At 51.0% G+C, this 18,200-nt stretch overlaps 1 protein-coding gene across 8 annotated transcripts in view; it reads left to right on the top strand.

Moving 5' to 3' along the window:
- The first annotated feature begins 3,143 nt into the window (after positions 1-3,143).
- PCBP3 (poly(rC) binding protein 3) overlaps positions 3,144-18,200 on the top strand; it is a 38,600-nt gene continuing 23,543 nt past the window's right edge. For 7 of the 8 annotated variants that reach the window (XM_065750785.1, XM_065750783.1, XM_065750784.1 and 4 more), the window contains exons 1-2: positions 3,144-3,315; positions 4,321-4,419. The gene's annotated coding sequence lies outside the window, so the exon portion shown is untranslated. Of the gene's footprint in view, positions 3,316-4,320; positions 4,420-7,859; positions 8,210-18,200 lie in introns of those variants that run through there. The other variant, XM_065750778.1, reaches the window with a different exon arrangement.

Here is an 18,200-nt window from a genome sequence, read left to right as displayed (position 1 = left end):
CTGCCCCAGTAAGGCCACATCTGGAGCACTGGATCCAGTTCTGGACTCCTCAGTTGAAAATAGACAAGGAACTACTGGAGAGAACCCAACAGAGGGTCACAAAGATGATCAGGGCCTGGAGCATCTCCTGGATGAGGACAGGCTGCGGGAGCTGTGGCTGTCCAGCCTGGAGAGTCTTCTTCTCTCTAAACTCAAATGGATGCTTCCTGCATGACCTGCTTTAGAGAAGCTGCTTTATCAGAGCATTGGACTGGGGGATCTCCAGAGGTCTCTTCCAGCTCCTATGATTCTGTGATTCTGTGCCAGTGTGGTTCTGGGACACTGCTCCCAGCCTGACCTCATGTGCAGCCTTGCATGATGATTTCCTGCTCCTTGTGGCTTTTATTTTATTTTACTTTTTTCCCCAGGATTCCCAGTAGACCTCTGCAATTTACGTTTTTCTTAGCCCTGAGGATGCTTGTGGCTGCTCTGTGGGTCTCAGGGAGGTAGCTGCCTGAAAGAACCCCCTTGGTCTTGGAGGAGGCAATGGGCGGTGGGGAGGAAAGCATCCTCTGCATGTGGGCAAGAAACGGGCTTGGTAGATGGACCCACAGTGTCTGCCAAGGCTTTGGGGATAAATCAGGAGTTGTCTGGCTCATAAATGCTTTTAGAGCTGTTTATTTCTGGAGGTGAAGGCTCCCCCCTCTCCCGCTCCATCACTCCCATCTCATCACCAGGCACTGGTGAAGGTGGTGGGTAGCACAGAGGCTGGAGGTAAACTGGAGGAGAGCTCGTGACAAGTGGGCTCGCTGGATTTATAGAGACTGACTGAACTGGGTTTGTGGAAGCGTCGGGGAGGGGGGGGGGTGATGGGTGCTGCTGGGGCTGCACTGATGTGCTGCAGGGGGATACAGGACATGGAAGCCCAGAGCAGCCAGGCACACCACTGCTCCAGGCACCTCTCCCCATGCCAGTGCATTTCAGCAGGTGCAGGGATGTACTGGGTTGTGAGGATGCTCCCAGCGGGGCCGTGCTTGGGAAGCAGCGGTTTCACTTCCCTCTTGGTGATAAAGCAGAAAATTTCAAAGAGGGGAGCTCCAGGTGACAGGATGTGCCACCCCATCCTATTTCCCAGGTGCTGTCCCCACGCCTTTGCCCCCTGTCCCCTTCCCTTCCTTCAGAAGCACAGGTGGAGGCCACCAGGTGTCAGCTGGGAAGCTTTCTACCTTCCCCTCATCTTCCCAAATGGACAATGTCTCTGCTCATTAGGCACCTGCCCAGGGGGCAGATGTCAGCTCAGCTCATGTAGCTCATGGCTTTTCTCAGCTCATCGCTGCCGCGGCTCTGACGGCTCTGGAGCGCTCAGTTCCCATCACATCAGGCAGTGGCTGCCTCCCTGCCCTCTCTGCCTGCCCCACGGCCAAGGCACTCACCTTCATCCCGCACCCCACCTCCCTCCCGAGGAGCAGGGCCTCCGAGGAGGCTTCATTAAGAGCCTGGAGAATAATAGGCACCATTGGCACGCATGCGCTCACATCTTCCTTCCTTACCGAGCAGCGCCTGGGAGGAGAAGCCATCTCTGCAGCCTGCCAGCTGAGGCTAATGCGTCCCGACAGCTTGTTCACTGGGACATTAAAATCATTGCCTCTGTCTGTGTAAAACACACAGAGAGTCAGATGATGGGAACACAGGTCAGGGGAGGATCGTTCTCTCCCCTTTGCGATCAGTGGTGCCACTGGGAAGCCAAGCAGCAGAACGCAGAGGATCTCACCCAATGCAGGTGCCCACTGACACACAGTAGGACCTGTGGGGGTGCATTGCAGCTCAGGTGAGGGGGAAGAGCGCTGCAACCCCACTAGAGCACTCCCTGCCAGCTACACATTGCCTTTTCCCCAAGGACTTCAGTTTCCCTGGGATCTGCAACAAAGCATGAGCTCCCCTCTGACCCCACGCTCCAAACACAAAGAAAGTAAGCAGCATGAGAAGTACAAAGCACTCACAAGTGAGAAGAAGCTAACGTTATGCTTGACTGGCTGATTTTGTTCAGGGCACCTGTTTAGGCAGCTCGTGTTAGTCTTTAAATAGTGGTGCTTGCACTCAAGAGCTTGCAGTCAGCAGAAGAGACGGGCTGGGTGCTGGAGCTGGGGTCATGGTCATGGTCATGGTCATGGTCATGGTCACACCTGCTGGTATTTGGGACTGTGCCTTACAGCAACATGCAGAGGAAGTGCTTCTGCATCTCGAGCCTTGATTAGGTGCAGAAATAGGGGGACTCTAGGCAGGGTTCCTGAAAATCCCTTTTTGCCTGAGCAAACTTCCTTTTGGCATCCCTCTGTAGATGGTTCACTATGTATGCTGATGAGAGGGCCAGAAGTAGCCCACCCATGGGGTTGCAGGGCAATGTGTGAGCCAGTGTGTTGTGTATGTCGTGAGGCTGGCAGGGAGTGGTGGCATGTAGCAACAGCCAAGGTCTTCAGAACATATAAGTGGCAGCAAGCAAGTGCTGCCAAGCTGGTATTGATTGCATCTTCAAGATGTTTTCACCTGGGAACAATGGATATGCTTTGCTGGGGTCTGGCAAGAAAACATCACAGATTTTCTGATGTCCTTCGTATTGTACCATTGAGATTTTCATTGGAGAGATTCAACCAGGAAAAATAAAAAATAACTTGCTTGCATTTCCAGAGCAGGCACAAGGTGCAGGGGCTTTAGCCAACCTGCAGAGAGGATTTGGGAGATGATGGTGAAGATGATAATCCACAAGCAGAACAAAATACCACTTGTCTGTAAGCGGGCTTTTAATATGACCACTGACTTGCATTGTCCGCAGATGAGCCAGGTCCTGCCGTGGCTGGGAGCTCGTTGCACTTGGCACTGTTTCAGTGTATAGGCAGAAGGGTTGTGATGCATGCAATAAGCAGCAGAGCTTCTGGAAGATGGACCGATATTTGATTAAGAAATCTGCTGACAAGGTCATTAATGATGCATTTCCTGGATGCTCAGGCTTGGGATAAGCTCAAAACCAGGATCTGGAAGACAAATAAAACTTTGCTTCCTTGTGAATTCTCAACAGCCTTTCTCCCCAAAATGCCTGAAAGATCATTCAAAAGTTGTCTGGGTTTTTTTTTTTTCTTTTTTTTTCTTTTTTTTTTTTCTCTCAGTGGTGACCAGCAAAACTAAAACCTATCAAGGACCCCCTGCTCAAGGCTGTTTTATTCCTGGTGCCAGGAGGATGCTCCCGGGCATGCCCAGAGTGCCGAGGTGTCACGCTCTCTTCCAGGTCTCCCCCAGCTGCCTGTGCTGCTGACCCCCACCCTCTAGCCCTGGCCCCCAAAGGTGAGTTGCACCCCACTGCTGCTGCTTGCAGGGCTTTGCTTGTATTTTACATCCTTTGTTTTGGTGATTTATTTAGATCTTATTTCCCCCTGTCTTTTGGGAGCCCATGGGAAAAAGGGTGCTACCATCTTTTGACAGTGGGATTTAAAATTGATTGTACTTCCAGTTGGTCTCAGAGGGTGGGGATGCTGTCTGGAGACAGATCTGGATATTGGGGTGGGAAACTCACATTCATTTTGGGAACAATCTGGCACAGGTGCAGTCTCCACTTGCAAAGCAGAATCTGCCCCAGTGTGTTTGGAGTAGCTTCATGTCCAAGCGATCAGTGGGGACCACAGCTCACCCATCCCACTGCTCAAAGAGTATTTTGGGCAATGGAGAGGTTTTCTTGCCCTCTGGCACTCAGCTTATTAACTGCTCCGGCTGCTTGATTGATTGTATTGACGGGTAATGCATGCCCCAGTTAACTTATTGGGAGCAGCAACAAAAATAAAGCAATAAAAATAACCCTGTGCCCGGATCACCAAAACGTGTAGGAGTGCAGCCATTGGAGAAGCAGAGCCATGACCCCCATAGGGCAGATCACAGCCACACTGCTGGGCTCTGGCTGAGGCCCTGCCCCTCCATCCTGCCCTTCTCATGGCTCTGGTTGGTGGCTGCTGGGGCAGGACCTGCCCAAACCAGAGTCTGGAGGAAAGTGTGCCCTGTAAACAGCTTGATGACAATGCTTCCACGTGTTATCCCAGTGTTAGCTGAGCCCTGTGAAGAAAGAGGAGGGGGGAATGACCCAAACTGTACTTTATTTCTCAATGAAGTCAGTTTTCTCCAGTGTTTCAAAGCGACCACAGCAGAGCATCTCTCCAGCAAAGGACCAGCTCTGCCAGCAGGGACCCCTGTATGAGGGGGGAACACGGGGCTTACAGGGGCCCTTCCACCTCCAGCAAGGGAACTGGGGCTGAGGAACGTTGGGAAAGACCAGGAATCAACCTTCAGCCCTGTACCCAGCTCTGCAGGCTCCTGCTCTGCGCTCAGCATGCCCCTCCCTGGCGGACCCCAGCCCTCTGAGGAATCACTCTGGAGCTCGAGGCCAACCTGCAGGGAGAGGTAAGACAAGTGTGGTCCCACTCCAGCTCCTGCAGATGTGGTTTCCCATCCCACTGCCTCTGCCCCCTGTCACTCTTGGTCACTCGCTTTCTGCTGTGCTGGTCGGGGTCCTATAAATCCGGTGGAAAAGCGAAGCTGGGAAGAGCAGAGATGGGGTCATGTTCATCAGCCTCTCTGCTTTTGTCACTAAAATAGATCTGCTGTGGCCTGAGGCTGTCGTGCTGTCCCAGGCATTGACTATCGCAAATGGAAGGCAGGGCAACATTTTCCATGAGCGAGGAGGAGGATGTGCAACTCTTGGTGAGAGGATGGCCCTGAAAAGCAGGAATGTTGCAGTGCCTGACAAACCCACCTCTCTCCCCACCCTCTCGAATCATTCTATGGTTCTATGAGCCTGGACCAAGGTCACGGTTGGTACTGGTGCACACACATCTCCCGAGATGTCTGCTGTCTTGGTCTGCAGCTGTGTGTGCTGCACGCAGCCTCTTACAAACACATCCATCTGTAGTGGGACCGGGGAGGGGAGGCCTCAGAGGCTTGGAGGCCATATGCTCAGGGAAGGATGCGCTTTGGGGAGCAGCGAGGAAGGCTCTGCCAGCAGCCCCCAAACCCAGTGGGTCTCAGGGAAGGGCTCCCTATGGCTGTCTTGGGCATGTCCTTGCTGGGGGACCGTGTGTCTGACCTGGGACTACAACCACAAACTGTCCTCCCACAAGCTCTCGTGACCCCGCTCTGTCTGGCATGTACGTTTTATCCCCCGGCTTAAGTGAAGACGTTTTTCTGCAATAAGCAGTTATTAAAGCAGCATTTGGATGAACGTCATGACATCTCGCAGCTCCCACCTCCTCAGGGCAGGTCTCCATCCTGGTTCCTCTGCCTTCCCACGCTCCCTGACAGAAGTGCCATCCCCTCTCCCAGGGCTGTGTCCCTGCCCTTGGCTGTGTCCGCAGGCAGGACAGGAGCCTGGTGCCCAGCTCTGTGCATCTGGAGCTCCTGGCCCCAAAGGCAAGGCATGCTTTCCTTTAAACACTGAGCCTTCCTCGTGGCTGCATCTTGGACCTCCTGCCCCATGGCACCTATAGGAACATGAGGTTAGAGCTGGGGGGATGTTTTCTCCCTGCAACCTTGAGCATGCCTGCAATGCCCTTCCTCCATCCTTTACATTCAGAGGCTGTGGATGCTTACGTTACAGCAAAACTGTGTGTACAGGGAAAACCTGAAAAAGGACTTTTTTTGGAGGACTGGTTGATCCTGAGACATGGCTGCAGTTCCATCTTGCACACAGGCTGCATTAGCTGTGGGGCGGGTAAAGTGCTTGCGTTGCATGTCCATGCTGGCACAAGGCTGACCAACAGCTAACGATTTCCCAGTTTGACCCTTCTGCTTAATCTGAACTTGAAGGTGAACAGGAGGAGCTAACGGCATCGATCCGGGCTGCAGCTGATCAGTGCCATGCCTCTCTCCCACTGTTTTTTTCCTGCCTCCCCTTCACGCCTTTCAAAAGCCATCCGTCAGAGCATGGGTGTGTGGCACTGTGCTGCTGACCTTGCTGGGGGCCAGGGGGACAGCATGCAGACTCCCGCTCTGCCCACATCACTGGGCACAAGGCTGTGGGGTGCCTGAGGCTAAGAGGGGCAATGCCCACAACCTGCCCCCTTGGGAAATAAAACAAAACCTGAGCGTGGCTTGAAAACCTTGAACTTGCTCAAGTTGCTAATGTGCAGAAACCTTTTTTGCATCTTCCCTCAGCATCTTCCTTGCTTTAGCCGTGGATTTCCTGCAGCTGAAAACAACAAACCATTTTAATCTACGTATTGCTTGTTCTGATCTTTTAATCCAGCTTGCTTTCTATCGGCGGAGCGGCCTAAAATCATTTCTCTGCCTGCCCCCTATTATATAATTATTCAGCAGATTACTCAGGGGCCAGATGTGGCTGAGCACTGCTGTGAAGGGTGATGGGCTCCAGAGGAGCGCTGTGGGGCTGGGAGGGAGGGGAAGTGCTGGGCCAAGTGCCTTGATCTGAGTCCTTTGCATTCCAGCACGCAATGGCAAGCAAGGTTACCTCCTCATCTGGCTGGAGAAGTGTGACCTCCAACTCAGGGAAGATTTCACTGCATTTCTGTGGGGTATTTCATGTCTGTGTTTCTGTTCCGGATCTCACTGTGGTGTTACCCACATCTTGGGAAGGAATGGATGGTGCAGAAGTACCTGACATTCCTGTGCAGAGCATTAGGTAGGGGACAGCCTGGGTGAAGGACCAGCAGCTGAGGGGAATGACGTGGTGACACTCAGATGACATGGATTCATCACCAAAGCCTGATCTCAGCCAGATCTCCAAGGAGCCGTAGATGTTAACTGTAGATAACAAAGTCTGGAGCCCTTGGGTAATGGGGTGCTTAAGGAATGCTGCCTTGAAGAAGCAACATCACTAAAACTGAAGGGCTGATGCCAGAGGAAGGTTTGCCCAAGGGTTTCCATTTGCAGGGATGATGGAAAGGTATCAGCATAGCATGGCATAGCTGAGGGATTTGCCAGGAGGGGCAGCAAATGCAGCTGCTGGCTGGTCCAAACTATGGGCTTGAGCCCATAGGAGGAACAACAGGATGTCTTGAGCTTCAGAAATTCCTTTTCCCCTCCATCTTAAATGCAAGGAATCCAAAGCCTGGAAGCAAAGAAAACTTCTCCAGTCACCCAGAATTAAGGAGCGAGCTACGTCAGCTACTTCAGGGCTCATGTTCCCTTTGGAGCCTGGACGTGCAAGGCCAGCAGGACTGGCATTTGAGGGGGGAAAGCCAGGAGATGCTTAGCCCATGGGCCACAGCTGGCTTGGATGTGCTTGGGATGTTTTTTTGGTTGAGCAGGTGTTTATGGAGGTGACTTTGAAATGTCCTTTGAGCATGGCATAGCCTTGCAGTTTTGGGAACAGATGGTGCCCAACTTGGGGCATGCTGCATTCCATCTACAAGACACCAGACGTCTTGGTCCTCCTTCCAAAACAGCTGCTCCATCTGCCCCTCTGCATCCAAGGCAGGGGATCTGTTGGTTCTTGGAGTGGTTGGTTGATAGGGGGGCACTGGAGGATGTGAACAGCCGTGGAGGGATCCAAAACAGCGCGGGAACATGAGTTGCTCTTTGTTTGGCCATGCAGTGCCATGCGTTTTATTCCTTGGAGACTCACAGGACATTCCAGCTGATATCTGGGGTTCAGGGCTCCAGCCGGGTCCCTCCGTCACTGCCGCCTGCTGCAAGCTGGCTGTTTTAATTCAGCCAGCGCCAGCAGCCAAATGTGTGCTGCTGAACACGCTCCTCCCTCCCACAGGCTCCATCCCTGGCTGATACCCTGGCCAAATGGCTCTAAATTTCCCCACGTACAGAGCCCCAGCACTCATTTCGCAGCAGAGCTCTTTCCCCTTCACGTTGATAGCACTGGCTGGTTTGTTCTCATCGCCTCGAGGCAACCGGATTTGCTCAGTGGCCTTTAAAAAAATGGTGAATAAATAAATAAATAAATCAAAGCCCACTGAAATGACAAAAACATCAGTGGTGGGTGCATCCCCCTTCACAGCAAACCAAGGGATTTGGGAGAAAGTAGGTCACGTGCTCCCCATCCCATGCCACGTGGTTGCCGTCCCAGGGCCAATGAGGTTTGGAGCCCTCCGCGCTGTACAGCAAAAGATCACCAGGATTTTTTTCCCCATAGCATTTTTCATCCTTTCCAAACGTGAAAAGAGTGGCCATCTGCGCGGACCCCGACACGCGAAATCGGCGCTAAAGCGGCTCTTGGGGCAAGGTAAGAAGATTTAAAAGATTGTGTTGGTGGAAGACCACCTGCCGCGTGCAACTCCTCCTGCAGGTGACAATTAGTGAAGAGTCGGGAAATGAGTCGAATACGGGGCTCCGGTATGGGCTATAAGAACCTTCCTAAGTGCATGTCTTGAGTAGAGAAAATAGAAGTCTGTGTTGGACCCGGGTGGGATTATGGGAGCAATAGGTAGGGGAGCCATTCAGTGACCGGCCGCTCCTCCAGCACTCTGGTCTTGCAAAATTGCCATTCTTTGTTGTAGCGTGCCCTTTATTTCCACAAAATTCAGCTTTACCCTCATCTTGTGGCTAATGCTAAAAACCACCGGGTCGGAAATCAGATCGACCTAATGAAACGGGGGCTAGAATCACATCCTCGCACCTGGGGCTGGCAGTGCAGTAGGAGCCCCAAGCCTATTTGGTTGAATTTTTGCACTTTGGTTGCATTTCCATTAATTTTTGCTTGCGCTCCGAGGAAATGGACAGAAATTTGACCTGGGGAGGGGAATGCCTTTGATCACGGGGAGCCATTTTCCCCACGGTCACTAAATTCTCTGGTACCGTTGCTTTTTTGTTTGGTTGGGGGTTTTTTTGTTTGTTTTTTTGGTGGCATTTTATATGGTTGAAACATTTTCTTTGGAAGTATGAAAGTGAGTTGAGTTTCAAAGGACAGGGAAGGCTGAAATGCTGTTGAAACCAATCCCAAAATATCACATCCTTCATTAGAAAGGGGAAATGTTTTTAGATGTATTTGTCTTGTAATCTGAGTTTTCTGGGATAACGTAGCTCTAATGCGAACCATCTTAGAAAAATCCGTTTCGTTACTGGGGAGTCACGTCTGGCTCAACATAAACCACAAACAGTGGGAGAAGGGCATTGTGCTTAGGCTTCCGTGGAGTTATTGACCTTTGTATTGTCAGATGCCAAGGCAGATGCTCGTGGTTTATGCATAATATTCGTCCTTTCGTCTTTAATTCTGAAATAATTTGGTCGCATTGTTGAAGCTCTTAATCTCAGTTCTTTTCCTCCCTCTTAAGGATTAATTTGTATAAACATTTTTAGTATTCCTGGATATAAAGGCAAATTTTGTCATCTTTCCTCTTCAGTAATAAATATCAGAGATGTTTTTTTAATCTAGTTGAATTTAAGGACATCTCTTTCTGAAGAAAACAGCCCATTTTGGGGGAAAAAAAGATGACCGACTGGGACGAAGGAGGAAAAGAAAAAGTGATTTTAAGGTTATTCTGATGTCCGTATCGCAAACTGTGCCTTCAGAGCTTGTGAAGGAGGCTGTGGGATGTTGGTGCAGAGGACCAGAAAATGCGAACGCTGCCATAATCGCCGCGTACTTTGTGCAGAGCAGACCCAGCAGACTGCATCCTCTGCTGCCTGCAGGGAGGTGGGGGGGAAGCGGAGAGTTCCTGGGTGCCCACATGGGAAGGCGGCTGCAGACCTTCGCAGGGTGCACATTGCAGTGCTGTCCCGCTTCAGATGCAGCACTGTGGTGACCACAGAATCATTTTTTCCCCCTAGTCAAGTGCCTACTCGGGGAGCAGGGATTGCTGCGGGGAAAGGGCGGTAGGCACCATGTCTGCGGGTCTTCCAGTGCACGAGAACGAGCCCCAGCCCTGGTGGGAAGATGTCCCCAGCCCTGCAACACGCTTTTCTGCCTCTCGCTCGTTGCACCCATCCTGGCGCTGTGGCTATGCACGCACACACATCATCTGCCCCCATTTATTTTATTAAGGCTTTGCTATGCGATTAAATGATGTTGGGGCACCAGACCTGCTCCTCCGGGGCCGGATTTGGGGGCAGGAGCTGTCATGTCCCCCTCCTCAGAGCCCTGATCCCAAGCCCAGCACACGTACCGGTTTCCTCGTCGGTGTGCTTGGCTGAGTGTTTGGACCTGAGGTTATAGAGGACCTACCACAGGGAGAAGGAGAGAGGAAAGCACGGCTCTCCTTGATCGTAATCGAGGCTGAGGTTTAGCTGAAGTGAAAACAGATCAGGAGTGACAGTTTTGGAGCCTGCTGTCAGGGTCTGAGCATGGCGCGGCGGCGATCCACCCCCAGCTGCCCAGGGCCACCCTCCTCTTCTTCCTCCTCCTCCTCCTCGTCCTCCTTACCGGTGAGCATGGGACAGGGTCCCACTGCCTGGCTCCATCCATGGCGCATCTCATGCCTGGGGTTGGTGGCACAGCCACTGACACTGTCGCATGCCACCCCTGCCTGCATTCCCAGAGGCTGGAGTATCTCTGGCCAAGGTGGTTGACGTGGGTTTGCTGAGAGCCAGTGCCAAGGAGGAACAGCACACACAGGGCTCTAGGTCCAGCCCCACAGTCAAAATAACACGCACCTCACCTTCCTCAACCTGCCGCGTCCTGTCTGCCCTTGTGTGCTCCAGGTCAGTCTGTCTGCCCACCAGTGCCTGGACAGACCCCTCCAGGGCAGCCCTCATGTTGCAAGCTTCATCCCTATTTCCAGGGATTAGAGAGAGAAATGGGGCTGGGATGAGATGAGGCAGGAGATTGCTGCGCTCGCAGGATGAAGGGATTTGTGGGCTGCCCCCCAGATCAGGAGATTGAAAATGCAGGGAAATTATTGGGATGATGCTGCCTGGGATTAAAGCCAGTCTGGCCAGAGGCGGGCTCCGTCAGAGGGGGGGTCAGGGATGGAGCTGTGGCGTGCCTGCTGCTCTGCAAGCATTTTCATCTGCTGCAGAAGACGCAGTGGAAGCAATGCACCCCATCCTCAGCACCTGAGGAGGCCTGGAATTACGTGCAGTGTGGTGGACTGAGGTGAGGAGAAGGGGATGGGAATGGGCGACCACCTCCTTGGTGGCTCCTTGTCCAGCAGGATGAAAGTGCTCCTTGTGTTCTCCTGGGAACCCTGGAGGTGCTCTCCTCTCATCCATCCCTGCGAGCAGAAGGATGCCAGGAGCATGCTTGGAGCTCTTCACAGAGCTGTGCCCTCTGGTTTCCCGGCTGTGGCAGAACAAGCTGTGTGTCCTCCGAGGGCTGCAAAGCCCCACGTGGCCTTTCCTTCTTGGTGAGCACTTGTCATGGACCTCCGGCCATGAGTGTCCTCTTTTGGGTGTCCTTTGGCCTTGCCCTGAAAAACAGCATGTAAGAGATGTGTTCCAATAGCATTGCCAGGCATGTATGCTTGCAAGCATCTCACTGAATATAATCATTAAAAAATGCTGTTTGGGGCTGGTTTCTGCTTGATGGAGCAAAGGCGTGGCATGATCTCTTTTCCTTTTGGTGATGCATGTTGATTATTTCATCTACAGGGCACTGTGATCTGGTGTCGGGCCCAAGGTAGTACAAGGTCCCTGTGGAGGAGGATGGGTGAGGTGGACTACCAGGCAGCCTAGTCACAGTGTTTTCTACCTCAGTTTCTCTAGCTGGGGTGAAACAAAGCTAAATTGGGTGCATCCCTGCAGCCTGGCTGATCCTGAGCACAGCACATGGCGCATATGTTCCAGTGCTGAGCCCAGATCTCCCTTGCTGCTATTCAGCCCCTGTGTGATGCCCTGTCTCCTCCAGCCTCCACATTCCTGCAAGACCTTGGTTCCTTCGGCCCTCCCACTTGTCCCCACTGGTCCAGGGTTGCTCTCTGCTGGCTGGATCTCCTATGAAGATCCATCTCGTTATTCTTGGCTTTCTTTTGCAGATCCCAAGCTTGCAGGTTGAGTTGTTGATCCCAGCCCTTTTTGGGTGGATGAGGAGCCCTTCCTCCATGCCTTAACTACACAGAGCCAAGCAGTACTTTCCTTAGCCTCAGTACTTTCCCTTGCTGAATCATATCTTTTTTTTCTCCCCCATTGCCAAGCTCTCTTTGGCTTCTTGCCCTGCTCTCAGCTACCCCAGCTAGGCTTTTTACCTGACACTTCAGCTGGAGAGCCTCTGATACATGCTCTGAGAGGGTTTCCCAGCCATCTCCAAGCAGTTTCCTTTACCCCAGGCTTCCCTGGCTCTTTCAGGAAAATATCATATATAGGAAGATGTTAGCAGCCATATTCCTACCATCACTCTATTGCTGGTTAGGGCTTTTCCCTCTGTGCACAAACTCACCGTGGGGCTGCAGATGCCTGCAGAAATGCCTGCAGAAATGTTTGGCTCCCATTGTGCCAGGTTTTCTGTTCTCCAGTGGCTCGGTCCAGCCACCCTCTGCAGCGTTGGCAGCAGCATTTCCTCGGGTCTATTAACACATCTGGGATGCAGATATGGAGCACAGTATTGTGTTTCTAGATCTCAGCAGTGCAAGGCAGTGCCGTTTCAGCTAATTGATTAAAGCCAATGGTGCCACGTGTTAATGGCCACAGTGCCTTTCAAGGTGACTCAGGCACCTGTGCTGAGTGGACAGTGAGCAAATGCTTGTCCCTCCCCAGCTCCTATCAGCACCTCCTCTTCCTGCTTCCCAGAAACTCCAGTGAGTTGGCTTGAACATGGCAGGACAGCTGTCATTCCAGGAAAAATATCCCAGGTGTTGCTTTAATGAATTATTTAATTTGCTGGTGGAGTAAAATCTGTGGCTGACCACCTTCTTTATCCAAGGAGATGGTATTTTCTCAGTGCAAGGTGCCTTAAGTCCACCCAGCACTTGCTAAAGGCTTACAGACAGATGTGTGCAGATGTGGAGTTGTTGTTCTTGGTGTCTGAGCCGCAGTAAGCCCAACAGAGTGGTGCAAAGAAAATCAGTGCTCATTTCCTCGTGGGCTGAAGTCTCCCGTGTACTTAAACATTACAGCCTTCACTGAAAGCAGATTTTTATTGGCAAGTCGTTCCAAAAGTAACTATCAGGGTGAATTGAACTAAATTCAAGTGTGTTGTCCCCACCTCACTCACACCAGCCTTCCAGAAGTGGCTTTCATTCAATACGAAACAGAACCCGTTATTATACCACCCAGGGTTCATTTACCTTGTTGAGATGGATGTTTCACAGATTGTTTCCTCACTGCATGCAAGACCTTCATGCTGGTGCTATCAACAGGGAGAAACTGCAGCTTTGTGTGCTGTCACCACACAGAAGATGGCTGTGATAGCATAGCCATCATGGCAAACCCAGTACTTCTCTTTGGATTGGGCGTGTGTTAGAGGCCGTGGATATTAATATGCTGTCTGGTATCAGGGGGCCCGATCTTGTTTTCACATCTGACTTCCCGTCCATTCACCATCCACTCCTGTGGGAGGCTGCCCATCATTAACTGCTGAGGTGCAGTGGGCTGAGATGGACGCAGTGGCACCCAGCAGATGAGCAGGGACTCCTGGACATCCCTCCCTGAATTTCCAGTGCCTGCTGGCAGGATTCAGGGCTTTGTGCTTTTGTTTTTGTGAGAGGGACTTGCCAGCTTTCTCCATCTGGGACAGCTGTGATGCTGTATTTCTATTCCTCTTGGTTTACCAATCAGGCCATAAGTCCCACTGAAATGCCTGAAATTTAAAGTATGAATCAGTACTAAAGAGAGGTGAAAATGGATGGGGAAGGTTTGCATGTTGTGTGGAGCTCCTCTTCTATTTTCTTCTAAAAAAATGGCTTTTAAGAGCCAAGCTGATGGCTTTTAAGAGCCAAGCTCTTCCACGGGGGCTAGCTCAGCAGGTTTAACACAGCTTTGGGCTGCTCTGGGAGCAGAGGTGTTGGCCAGTGCCAACACCTAGTGACAGTATTTCTCTCTGAAAGACCACCCAGTGTGAACAACCAGCCCTCTTCTCTGGAGGCCAAAGGATGTGGGGAGAAATCCATGCTGGCTCAAAGGGGGTAGTAAGCAATTATTTAGGAAATGGAGAAAAACTTTCAAGAGTTCCAGCTAGCAGAGGTTGGAGGTAGGATCAGGAGGTAGAATACAGTCAGAGGCACTGAGGCTGCAGCAGAGGCTGATTGTGATGGCCCCAGCACTGAATTTGTGGTCACAGGAGCTGGGCAAAGGGATGGAGCAGGGAGTTTGAAGAAAGAGCATTTCATCTCTGCATAAAAGTGAGGGGGGCTAGAAGAGCCCCATGGTGCACATGAGCAGAGAGCAGGTCACAATTGCCCATCTGCAGCCGACAGGTGACACAGTGAGCCATGAAGACTCACCACTGGAAGGAGAGCAGGGGAATGGGAGCAGGTGACCAAGAATGAAACATCCAGACAGCAAGAGCAGGGAGATGTATCTCCTGTGATGCTTGGAAAGACCAAGGGCTGGTGAGAAGTGGGGATACCATGCTTGATGTACCAAGCTAGAGAGGATGGATCTTTTTCTATTAGAGTTTTCTAATGTGTTTTCAGTGGAGCTGCAGAGTGAGTGGAGGAGACATTAATCAAAATGACTCCTCTGTTTGTGGAATCCAGCAGCAGCTGCAAATGCAGCTTTATTGCAAAACAATGTTAGGCATCGTGCATTTGGACTTCCGTGCTGCTGTCCTCTCATGGCTTTGTCTTCTGACCACCAAGCCTGCCAGTAGCTGATGCACTTCCTTTTGAAGCCTGGCTTTCAGTGAGTAACAGGCTTTGGTTTTCTGCCACAGCAGTTTTTATCCATTCTCCTTCCATCCCCAGTCTGATCTGGCCAGACTGCACTGTCGTCATAATCCTGAGCCTCGTGTTCCCCCCAGCCACTAAAACATGATGCTGAAAATCACTGGATTAGGTCTTAATGGCAGGATAACACCACAAGGAGATGAGTGGGGAGAAAGCTTAAGCAAGTGGGCAGGCAGATCTTGGGGAAGTGTATAACATCAGAAAAATGCCTTCTTTCCTAGGCTCCCTTCTTCATTTAGGACATGGCTTTCAGTTTCCAGGGTTCTAAAAACAGTGGATACTGATAGTGACAGGACAAGGGGGACTGATTTTAAACTAAGACGGGAGATTTAGGTTAGATGTGAGAAGGAAGTTGTTCACTCAGATGGTGGTGATGCATTGGATGCATTGCTCAGAGAGGCTGCAGATGCCCATCCCTGGAGGCATTAAAGGCAAGGCTGGATGTGGCTCTGGACAGCCTGCTCCAGTGGTTGGTGACTCTGCCCATGGCAGGGGGGTTGAAACTCGATGGTCTTTGAGGTCCTCTTCAACCCAGGCCATTTTATGACTACGATTCTGTGACTCTATCATGATGTGCTGAAGGATGCTGGAGCTTTGCAGTTGTTATCCTGCTGGTGAGAGTCCTGAAGCACCAAAGAGTCCATGAGATGTGTTGAATGCTTTTCAGATCAACATTGCCTTTGAGCAACCAACAAGGTGCTCCAGAGAAAGATCTTTGGGTGGTCCCAGGGTGGGTGGCACATGGTCCTCATGAAGACTCCTGGCTGATCCCACTGCTTTGCCTGCATGGACCTGCAAGAGCTCTTACTTAACAGGGCTCCGAGGCTTTGGAGTTGAGATTCAATGCAGCCTGGACTGCACAAACCTACCAAGAAGGAGTACTTTTCTGAAGGCCATGCAGTGGGTGACGAGGGTGACGGAGACTTTCTTTGAATTTTCCTTGGCAGTGCCTGCGAATTTTTCATCCAAACCCTTCTTGGAGGGGGAGGGTTGTGCCTCTGGGATGTTTTTGCACCGAGATGTTCTCTCTGATTGTTTTTGGACAGCTTGAAGAAAACATTGCTGTCCCCCAAAATAAATACCTAGTCAACACTGTGAAACTCAATCTCCATAACACTGCTGAGAATATTCCATGATGGAATCTGGAGAAGAAACTCTGCCTTATGCATCTGATTTCTGGCAGTGCTTGGTCCCAGAGGCACCAGAATGACTTCAGTGCAGATAACCTAAGCATATTTTCTGCCTTCTTGTCTGGCTTGGAAGGCGGGTTAGAGAATAGACTTTAGAAATGGGGTCTGCTTAGGGCAAGGGTGCCCTTACTGAATTGTGACTTCCACAGATGTCTGGGAAATAACCAAGAACCACTGTACCACTGCAAGGAGGAAGCACGGGAAGGAAAACACAAAACCCCAGACATGAGGAGGAGAGGAGTGCTTGGGACTGTGTGCTGTAACAGGAGCAGGGGTTCCTCAGCCTCCAAGGGTGGGATGTGAGGTCTGCAGGCAGCAGTGATGCTAGCCATGGACCACTCTGGTAGCAGGCACCCAGTGCTTGCAGAGGGGCTGCAGGCAGCTCTGGCTGGAGTCACGTCATAGGATAAGGAAGAGGAGAGCTGGTACAGCACAGGCAGGAGGTGAGGATGCTTGTGCTGAGAAGCAGCTGAGACAAAGAAACGAGGCATTTTGTGGTAAAATGAAGCCATTTGAAGTGGGTTTTTTTTAATCTCGGTGATATTTGGAGGTGTGTGAAATGGCATTTTGGTGAAAAGCAAAGTGCTTTGAGACACTGCCTGGCTATGGTGGCACCTGGGTGCCCTTCGAGAAGACATTTCCAGGGCAAACATGCCATGAGCTGAGTGTCTGTGGTGGCAGGAGCCAGCCATGCTCCTCCATGGCAATCCAGCTTGCTGGAACACCCTGCTGAATGGAGGCTTGGAAACCAGGCTAGAGAATGAAGCCCAGCTCAGCCTCCCTCGCCATGTTTTACTTCATATTCCATCTCCTGTGAGAGGGCCAGGACATGAAATGTCATGAAAATGATCACAATCTTAAATGAGCTAAATTAAATTAGTTCACGGTGTTCAGAATTATCTTAATAATTAGACTTTGTTCAATCTTAAGTGCATCTCGATGTTTGCAGTTTGAGTCGCCTGGCACAAAGACGAGAGCACCAACGTAGGCAATCTGTCCAACCTCCAACAAACCGGTGTGAAAAAAAAATCAGAGTACGTCTGGGGAGGGACAGGAATCCTCCCCACTGTTCTGAGTTTCCATATTCCTTCTTTTTCTCTACTTTATCACTGGTGCATGAGCCGTTTTGCAGTCAGTGGGTATTCCTGATGGGTTAAGAACATTTCCTGGAACTGAAGAGATGTATTTTCAAAACCAAAGGAGAGGGGAAGAAATAAGTTGCTCTATGTGTCCATGATGCCTTATCCAAACATGCTTCCAAAAGGCAGATGGATTTGAAAGTCCTGTTTTCTCTGCAATCAGGTCATCCTTTAGTAAAACATTTTGGGATAGGTCAGCGTTGGGCACCATGTTACAAACCCTGCAGGTTGGAGTACTGCTCTGCTCCTTCTCATGCAATGGCCCAAGCATCATGGTCCTCACTTGGCTTGCAGCATACCTTCCATTTTGCATCCAAACTCATCTCTTGATGCTGCATCTTTGGCCTCTGCAGAGCTGCACCAGCTCTGTACTGCGTTGGAGCTGGGCCCTTTGTCTGCTTTATCTGTCAGGCTGGACATAATGGTGTCCTCAGGGCTTGAGGGGAAGCACAAAGAAGCAATTCTAAGGATGCTGTGATCTAGGCAGATCTCGCTGTCCCTGTGAGGAGATGGGTCCTGGTAGATGGGTCTCTCTTTTGGGCTGAGAACATTTGAAACGCTCAAAATGGTGTTTGGGATGAGATTTGTTCTCAACACTTTGTCCGTGAAGAATGAACAATGTTGAGAGGGGGCTACACAGACTGAGTAAATGCCTCTCATCTATTGTTCTTGTAGTTTCCATTGCATTTATGAACTCCCATATAAAAGACTTACCTTTCACTAGTATGATTAAGAAAAGGCCAATGTGGCTTTCCTGCTTGCTGGAGCATGAAGCGTGTTTAATTTAATAATGCTGATAGATCTTAAAGCCAGGAGCATTTGGCTAACACATGACCCACTTTTTCAATCAATTGGAAACATTTACATAACGGCCAGCTTCAGGGTCTCTCATGTGAGGGATAGGGAGCACGGGGAGGTGGTAGGTGGCTGCAATACAGGGCATTTGGTGAAGGCAAAGTGGTAGAATTGATGTGTCCTTGGTGGGAAAGTCATGGCCCACCTCCTTGAGGCTGCCAGCCCCCACACGGAGCAGCACAGACAAAGTGTCAGCTCTCCCAGTGCTGCTCAGTTTGTGACAGCCCCATCCCCATTCAGCTGTTCTCTTGTGGGAAAGCATCATCTCCATGCTC

The sequence above is a fragment of the Cyrtonyx montezumae genome, unplaced genomic scaffold, assembly GCF_038088225.1.
Source record: "Cyrtonyx montezumae isolate F1298 unplaced genomic scaffold, pur_monq_1.0 scaffold_7, whole genome shotgun sequence".
Classification (NCBI taxonomy): domain Eukaryota; kingdom Metazoa; phylum Chordata; class Aves; order Galliformes; family Odontophoridae; genus Cyrtonyx; species Cyrtonyx montezumae.
This window is presented reverse-complemented; position numbering and strand designations above follow the sequence as displayed.